General features: G+C 41.4%; 1 protein-coding gene across 1 annotated transcript in view; it reads right to left on the reverse strand.

The window, feature by feature from the left end:
• LOC138246070 (uncharacterized) overlaps window positions 1-8,711 on the reverse strand; it is a 154,352-nt gene extending 145,641 nt beyond the window's left edge. The window contains exon 1 of the mRNA XM_069200272.1: window positions 8,592-8,711. The gene's annotated coding sequence lies outside the window, so the exon portion shown is untranslated. The remainder of the gene's footprint in view (window positions 1-8,591) is intronic.
• Between the last annotated feature and the right edge of the window lie 384 nt (window positions 8,712-9,095).

Here is a 9,095-nt window from a genome sequence, read left to right on the forward strand (position 1 = left end):
AGTGGCAAGAGCAAGGAGCTTGTCAAGATGGCATATTCTACAAGATCTATGAGTTCTTCAGTTAAAATTCCTAGAGTGCTTTGATCGAAAACGATTAGGCATGATTGATGTTTTCTGATGTGACCCACTTCTCCTTCAACTGCGGTCAGCTTCAACTTGACCTGGTCAAATATGGACAGATAATTGCAGATGTCACTTTATGCTTTTTCACACTATTTTCAAATTAAACTTCAAAAATTCATAACTCCGGTACTCCCAATTGAATTTTTGTCATTTTATTTACTTACAATTACTCTGTTTTTCTAAACTGGGAAGGGATTTTGTGTTGTGTTTTCACTTTATTAGTATTTGAGATCTGCATAAATATTTTACACATTGCCTCAAAGTTAAACCTGGCTGCTTTTATGGGAAGCTGGCAGAGGGTTGAGCACAGGTTTATTTAGTGGGTCTAAGAGCTGTTAATGGTAGGGTCAAGTCAGATAGGAAGGGCAGGCATACGTTCAACAACGGCAGACACAGTAGTCGTATCGACTATATTCTGGTTGATGTGAGGCAATGGTCTGCAGTTGTTGATATGTTAGTTACGGAACGCCCAGAGAGCGATCATGACCCGCTGGTTTTGACCTTAAGGGATTCCAGCTTTCAGAGGTCTGAGGGCAGTGGTCCTAATATAACAGAAAAAGAGGTCATTGTGAGCAATGATACGCGTAGGGTACGCTGGCCCAAAATAGCTGTGGATGCTGGGGCCCGCAGGGCGATAAGAACCTTAGTGTCTAGTTCTGTGGAGCTTTTAACCAATTGTGGCTCACAGGACGAGATTAACAGCGAATTTATACGTACCCATTCTGACTTGTTTCAGGAACTTAAAAAGTTGTTCATCAAATTTATCCCTAAACAACCTAGGACCAAGAAATACTCATCCACTACCTGGTTTGATAAAGAGTGTAGCAAGACAAAAAGAGTTCTCTTCGAGGCTATTAAAAACAAAAATTATAGCCAGATTAGATCTTGTAGAAAACTCTATAATGAGGCAAAACGCAAAGCAAAACAAAAGTGGGACGAGGAACGCTGGCTTATGTTGTCAGAAGCCTGTGGTAAACGCAATATGCAACAGTTTTGGTACCTCATAAAATGGGGTATCTCGCAGGACGCCCACTATAGCCCAGCATCTGTCTCTAATCATCAGTGGGTAAAAAAATTTGAGGATCAGTTTAAGTGTCATACAGTAGAAGTGACTATACCCTACTGTCTTGAGCCCGCCGAGCAGTTAATGTTCTCAGTTACTGAAGTTATCAATTGCCTGCAAAACCTTCCCAAAGGGAGGGCCCCTGGCCCTGATGGTATTCCAGCTGACATTTTTTTGGAAGACCAGGACCTGTGGGTACCTTAAATATTCCACCTGGCAAATGCAGTTGCAGCTGGCGCTAAAATTCCTGACTCATGGTATGAGGCAGAAATCCTTCCTATATACAAGAAAGGCGATCGCTCAGTACCCTCAAATTACCGGCCTATCAGCCTTATTGATGCGATCCAAAAAATCATAGCGCGCCTCATTTTAGGGAGGATACAGGAATGGCTAACAGACTCAGATATTTTGACTCCGTTGCAGGCGGGTTTTAGACCTCACGTAAGCACCCTTGATCAAGCCTTTCGCTTTGCCCTTTTATATTGGAAAACAGGTTTTTTGGGTAAGGGCAAGTTGTATGCAGCTTTTGTGGATCTAAGATCTGCATTCGACTTGGTCCCTAGGACTAAATTATGGGATTGCATACTGGAACAGGGAATGCCCAGGGCTCTAGTGCGACTCTTAATGAATCTTCATGCATATACTTATGCCCAAGTCCGCTGGGGTAAGCCTGGCGAGGTTACGGACAGGTTCCATGTTTTGAAAGGTGTTAGACAAGGATGTGTCCTGGTTCCCACTTTGTTTTCCCTGTTTATTAACGGGGTTACCAAATATTTTGCAACACATCCCACGGATGCTCCCCAGATAGCGGGAATGAAAGTACCACTGCTCATGTTCGCGGATGACACCTTGTTATTATCAAAGACAAGGCAAGGGCTCCAGCAGGCCCTACTCAGATTTGAGTTATTTTGTGTCGAGCATGAGCTAGAAGTAAATGTTTCTAAAACAAAATTCATGGTACTAAGAGGTCGAACACAAACTGTGGCAAGGGTTAAAATGGGTGGTGCTATTCTTGAGCAAACTAATGAATTTACATATCTGGGTGTGCATTTTAGTGATAATTTTAGTTGGAAACCCCAGATTGATATCCAAGCTCTTAAACATGTTCAATTAGGTGGTGCCCTTCTTAAGGAATATAAAAGATCATTTACCCGCCCGATGTCCCCACTTATGGAAATCTATGGGTCAAAAATTCTTCCCTCAGTCTTGTATGGGGCTGAGCTTTGGGGTTATAGTAATCTGGACCGACTGATGCTGGCCCAAAACAGATTTATAAGAGGGGCGGTTGGTCTTCCGAGGTCATCTCCACGCATCCCGCTCCTTTATGACCTTGGGCTCCAACCGGTGGAAGATCAAGCCAGATTTCGGCCCTTGGCCTTCTGGCGGAGGTTGTGGTCTACCCCAGAGCCGTTATTATATGCGAAAGCATGCCTCGAGGTAAGGGACGCCCTAGGATCCGATAAGATTGGTTGGTTTAAGGGTGTTAGAACCACCCTTTGTGCCATGGGTCTAGGTGCCCTTTGGCACAACCCAGACTCAGCTACTTTTCCTTCAAAAAAAGAGCTGAAACAACTATATTGGGAATGGGTGGTAGGCATAAGACACTCATCCCTTATAGGTAGTTCCCTTACAACAACATTTGTACACGTGAAAGATGTCTCCGCAATTGAAAAGTACTGGGATGTTATTACAAAACCTATGGACCGCAAATTATATCACCAAGTTAGAGTGGGCTCAATACCATTAAGGTGTTTAACCTCAACCTGGGGCACGGGAGGCCCAGATAAATGCCCATTGTGTAGTGAAATGCGGGAAAATGTGTGCCATTTGTTCTTTGTCTGTCCATTATATGCTGCCCCAAGGAAGAAGTGGTTGGTTCCCCTATGTAAAAGTCTGGGCACACAATCGGCTGAGACTGCTTGTAGGATCCTTAAAACTGATCTTTCACCTATTATAGCAATAGGGGTGGCCAAATTCCTGGGGTGGGCATGGATAATTCGTTCTGAACTATAAAAACAGCTACATGTTTTAGATAAGTAAATTATCTTGAACCTTGAACTGAGTTTTCAAAGTAATGTACTTTTTTTTTCTTTTTAATATGTTAAAATATTTAACAAAAGAAGCATTAGTAGATTTAATACGTTCTTAGTAGCTTTTATGAAATATTGTATTTATTGTTTTATCGTTAGCACTGATAATTTTATAAGTATTATGACGTGTAGCATGTCTTTTATGATGAAATATCGAATAAAGACTTCATTGACTTAGTGAGTTTTGTGGTTCATCCTGACAAAGACTGTTCATTACTTGAGTGGGCCTCTCACTCACCTCACCTAAAAACCCAATTTCTTACAACAAAAAACTCTATAGGTCATTGGCAAGTCGGAGACACATGCGAAGACATACCAACCGAGTTTCTTCTGCCTACAACCAGATGCAAATATCTGCATGCAACCTATTATTGCTGACGTTTTAAGCATCCCATTGCATTACAGGGTGCTAGAAGGTCACAGATGTGGGGAGAGAAAGAGTGGAACCACAAAGGGTAATAAAAACAATACATCTTGCTTCGCAAAAAACGTAAGCAGTTTGGAAAGAAAGATGAGAATGCCTATAAACTCAACAATGGCACTCAACAACGGCACGTATTACTTCACACATGGCAGACGTGTGTGGATGTGCAAAGAAAATCAATGTTGACTATGCTGGGTTTCATGTGTGCCAATGTTTGCTTTATCAGTGTGTTTCTGACTATTTTATTTTCCAGTGCTCCGGGGGTATAGTTGCGCTACAGACAAACAGTGTGTAGTGTGAATTAACCGACCTATTTCGTGCCAATGAAGTAACTTGCCTCCTTTGATGCAATATCAACTTTCCATGTATTTGGTTGTTTCATAGTTTCCAGTGGTCAGTGAAGACATTCTTTGGTTGATATATGACAGTGATTTTTTAAATTGTACTAATCCCTTGAGCTGATGTCAGGGCCAGCTATAAGGCAGTGCGACAGGTGCGGCTGCACTGGGTGTTGGCCTGGATGGGGGGGGGGGGGCGCTGAGCAATAACTTACAAAAACTTGCAATTTAAAAGCACCTGCTGAAAAGATCCGTGTGTGTTCAAGATTACTCCAGTGATTAATGTTCTTGCTAGAGAGAGATATGCGTTTTGTCCAGTGCCAGTTTTGACTCACCATAAAGTAGCAAAGAAAGCTAATATACCTGCTGTAAAGACAGAACTATATTTTATGTAGATAGCTGAGTGGATTAGCAAAGCCAAGCTTTACAAGCACTTTAAAACAAATAAAATGTACGTGAGAGGTGCTATGGAGAGATGAGGGGCACTTTTGCTAGGTGGTAGTGAAGAAATCTGTGGAGGTAGTCATGGGATGGGGGGGCGCCAAAAAAGATCATCGCACCAAGCACCACCAGCGCTAAGGCCGGCCCTGGCTGATGTCTAATCAGTTTGAGTAGTGGGGTTTCTCCCCAAGTCTGCAAAACTCATGCTGTTGATGGTGGCACAGGATTACAGCTCCAGGGCAATCTACTGCAGGAACTGTATGTTTTACTTGCTGCTGTCTGCCAATTATTGTTGTGCTGTGTGCAAGCTCTACATATGCTGAGGTAAATAAGCAGAACATGCATACTCAGATTTAAGGTTGAGTGCTGACACATGATCAATGCTTCATGAGGCATATGAAGCATCACTAGGGTCTGGTGGTGCAGACACCTCTTTGATTTCACATAGATCTTCAGCAAGTATTCTAATGTGAAGTGCTGAGACCATGGGTAGCCTGCCATAACACTTAATGATGAGCTCTAACATGCTTCCATTCTTGAACAACAGATTTTAATACGTGCTTAACGGAGAGAAAGGGCTGCCTGCTGTGAAAGATGGGTTAAGCGATACGCTTAAGTTAAATGTAATCTGATGTAACTGCTGGGTGCTTGATCCTTTGGGTTTGACCCTACCTGCTACATGGGTTTGAACGTTTAATTGGTTTGATCTTGTACAACAAAGAGTACATTTACATAATTCCAGTCAGATTGGTTTGTAAGTGAAATCCTTTCCTTTGTGCTTAGTTCATAATAATTTAGAAATAATATCTGGCTTGCTCAGGAGTCCATTCTATATTAAGAATCGACTGCCGGTGCCCTTTTCAATCGTTCAATGGCATATAGAATTCTACAGATGATGTTAAGCCAATATGGTGTTTTGCTAAGAAGCCAATTACTTTTATCATGGCTTGAAACAAAGTAACTACAAATGGTATTATTTAGCAGTAAGGTCCAATAGCACAGTAGGTAAATGTGTAGAAAAAGTTACATGGTTGCGTTGAGCACCAGATCAGTTTTTTTCCCAGGAATCATGGGCTACTCACAAACACAAAGTGAACAATAAAAGGTGTATTCACTGGTACCACGTTTTTGGCGAGCACTATTTATCTGATGATCCATCAGAATCCTGGATCACGTCTTCCAAATCAACATTGTTTGCCTTAATGAGGCAAATCCTCAAGAAAATAAATCTGCCAAACAGTACACAACAAATGAATTATACGTGTTAGGGACTCCAAAATGTCATACAATTTTCTTGGCTGACAAGCGTGTGGCCACTGCTACAAACCATACACAGAGTACAGCGAGGTGCCTTTGAGTCTCATATTATTTAACTTGAGAATTGTTAGAAGAACTCTTTTGAATCTACTTAAAACTGGGTACATCTTTTTCCAATTAATCACAGGTACTATCTTTACAAAAACTATGTGAAGACGTGATCCCTTTCTTCAAAACTGCATTTTCTAGTATTGGCATAAATCAATATGCAATGGCACTTATAGATTTCAGTACCCCAGTATTCAAATGACCCTTCTTGAGAAACTATTATGGCGCTATAACAAAGATGACAAATAAACAGAAAATCTTTTGCTTAGATCCTGCCCAGACAAACAACTATCAAACTCAGTCAGTTTCCCACCCATTATCACAAGATTCAATATTGCCAAGGGTTGCTCTCGAAAGCCTAAGCATGCCTTGGCCAACACATTGTTTATGCCAACTGCCAGTCCTGAGGACCCAGAAAACTAGAGGTTCATCTCTGAATCACTATCTTTGTCAAATATTCTTCATTTTATTGCAGCCTTGCAATTCTCTCCCTATCCGCTGACATGCAATTGGGCTTTAGTATCAGAAAAATAAAGTATCCACAGTAATGAATACCAGGGAAGAACAGTAAGGAACATTAGGATGCATTCTCACTTGCAGAGATCAAGACATGTCAGGTAGCTGAACACCAAAAAACATATCAGGGTTATACAGCACCAGACTAGGCAGACAGGACAGTGATGGCTGGGGCACAGGAGAAAGCAGGGCTCAGACAGGACACATACACGAGTCACACTAGCACTAACTGGTCACCAGGGGAAGCATCCTCATAAGTAGCACATCCACAAGTAACTGGGCATGGGGCAACTGTGGTTGTTGTGTGGCCCCACTGCCATTCTGAGTTTGCGCTCTTTTTTACTCATCCCAAAAGTGTTTGATTTACCCTTCTCCGGTCCTTTTATGTAATGGTTGTCTGTAGCTCTGTAGTTTTATACTGCTTATATCCTGACATGTCTCTGCATTCTGTGTTACTCTTACAGTAATGTATAAAATACATTCACATCTTCAAACCCTAGGACATTCACTCAATCTTGTATCCTTCCACAATAAATAAAGCAAGAACTTCTGGGAAATGCTACTGATGTAGCAGAAATATTACTGCTACCCCTGGCATCACAGTGATCATCTATATGTGACAATTTTTGCATTTTGTTATTTGAAGGTTTAACATATCAGCTGTGAAGTGGTGCGATGAAAGCCTACATTAACGTGCATTCACTGTTGAATAGCAATTCAAAAGTGTGCTGGTATAGCCTTTAAACTTCATGTTTAATCAATCGATTCAACTATATGTGAATCTCTATCATGCTAATTAATAGTGTTAACTAAAACAATAAATGATTTCAAGAGAGTAATGTTTAAAATATTACATGCAAAAGTTGTGCATCACACTTAATGCAATATATTAACAAAGTTTTTTGTGTTAAATCTATTGTAACATGAACACTGACAAAGCTTATTAATGTTATATTTATAATTCTGAATGTTATATAACTGAATGTGCCATTTTAATTCACTTTGCTTTGCCCGAGTGAGTCCTGCAAGGCCCTGTTGCCTGACTGTGCAGAAAATGTTTAGCCATTCTTGCTAAAGTGAACTTTTCTTTTAGACTTTGCTCCCACGAAATGCTAGCTGGGTAATAGATGCTGTACTGTTTTCCAAATAGTGAACCTGAGAAACTAACCTTGAACACAGTGCATTCAGGAACTGTGGAACTGGATTATGTATACAATTGTTTCAACTCCGACACAGATGAGCTCAGATGGATGCATTCTGCAGGGAGGAAATCTTGCAGTGGTGTTGAAGATGTATACCTGTTTTGTAGAGGAGGGAAGCTTTTGCTACGTTTCTCATGCTGTAGGTGCCCTGTAGTAAGGGTAGCTTTCATTCCTGCTGCCTGACCTATCCCTGGTATGTAGGAGGGATTGCTCAACTGCACTGCTTTGCGTGAAGGATCCTGCATTGTTAGTGTCACTTATACAATTGTTGTTGTGTGTATGAGTGAAGCTTGCTGCATGTGTGAGAAGGTATGTACTGCAGCTGCTGGAAATCATACACGTGTACTAAATGTTAGGTAACTCTTGGGCTTGCTCTTGGCCTGGAGTAGCGTTCTAGCCATCATCAAGGGTAATAAATGCCATATAAATTCTCATTCCATAGCATCCCATGCTGCCCCTGTATTGTGTGCTATCAAGGCTTAGTGAAAATGATTCCAGAGAAAATTATTGGGTCTGCTGCTGCTTGTTTTTAACAGCAATGCATTTGGTTTTACACCATCACAGACAAGGCAGAGGTAGTGGGGCAGCTCCACTTCACCGACAGTCAATGGCTTGGGTTACACTCACAGGAGTACTGCATGACATTAGATATTTGGTTTACTGTTCACTTTCCATTTAGATGGTAAATATTTTGAAATGAACTTTCTCCTTTCAGGGCACCTGAGTCTGCGTGTATTAAAGATAAAACACACAAATGGGTGTGCCAGCCAATACTCCATTAATGAAGCCTCAGAGGGTTCTTATGAGGGTGATTCTATCTTAGCAAACAAGGCTTTCTCGGCCTAGTTGATGGGGAGTTATGAGTTGGTTGAGAAAAACGAATCTACCATACAACCCAGATGAGAAAGGCACTCTGTTATTTGGGCCAAACCTATTGCCAGGTTGGAAAGGGAGTTGGACAAGGGAATGCCTGGTGCCTCTTACACCTTCGGAGTTGCTAGAAGTGACAAGGTTTTGTTTGATTCTCACCTCTCTTTTAAGGCTCAGATCTTTTCGCTGGTGATGTCTTGTATTTGGATAATGAACGTGCGATAAAATTTCCGGCTTTTCTCCCTTGGGAGGCACAGAGATTAGTTCTTCAGGCTCTGATTATCTCCCGACTTGACTACTCAAATAGACTTTAGCTGGGTCTGCCAGATCATCTGATTCAACATATGCAAGTTAGGTCTTTTATTTAGACTTTCCAAACAGACCTCCACTTCTTTGTATTTGAAAACACTTCTTTGGCTCCCTGTTGAAAAGAGAATCATATTCAAAGCTCTCATTTTAGATCACTGAGCTTTTTATGGTACAGGCCACAATCTCTCATTGCCAGGTTACAGCAATCTTTTCCATCATGGGCTGTGCACTTTGATGATGCCTGGATGTTGGTGGTTACTTTTTTCGGATGAGAAGATGGGGGTCTTCATTTTCTGCCCTGGCAGCTCAGATCTTAAATCATCTCCCTTTTTATCTAAGGAACATGGCGAATGT

This window comes from Pleurodeles waltl, chromosome 7, assembly GCF_031143425.1.
Source record: "Pleurodeles waltl isolate 20211129_DDA chromosome 7, aPleWal1.hap1.20221129, whole genome shotgun sequence".
Lineage (NCBI taxonomy): Eukaryota > Metazoa > Chordata > Amphibia > Caudata > Salamandridae > Pleurodeles > Pleurodeles waltl.